Consider the following 293-nt stretch of genomic DNA (forward strand, 5'->3'; position numbering starts at 1 on the left):
AACAGGTGGAAAATTTCTCAGTGGCTTCTTCAAATTCTGGCAATGCAGCTATCATTAAAAAAAGATACAAAACTTTGAGAATTTAGATAGAGATTTAATTCATTTTAGTGGTGTGGGGCAAACTAACAGCTCCACTAGACTTAACATTTGTAGGAAAATAGTGCAACCATGTTTCCTACTTTTAGGAAGTCAGCCTTTATCTCCCTAAGCAAAAGTTGCATTTTGGGCATATTTAGGTTGAACCTTTCAAGTCAGGATTTTCTTCTAAGTGTCACATGAATTTCTCTTACTGT

This window comes from Tamandua tetradactyla, chromosome 12 (genome assembly GCF_023851605.1).
Source record: "Tamandua tetradactyla isolate mTamTet1 chromosome 12, mTamTet1.pri, whole genome shotgun sequence".
Lineage (NCBI taxonomy): Eukaryota > Metazoa > Chordata > Mammalia > Pilosa > Myrmecophagidae > Tamandua > Tamandua tetradactyla.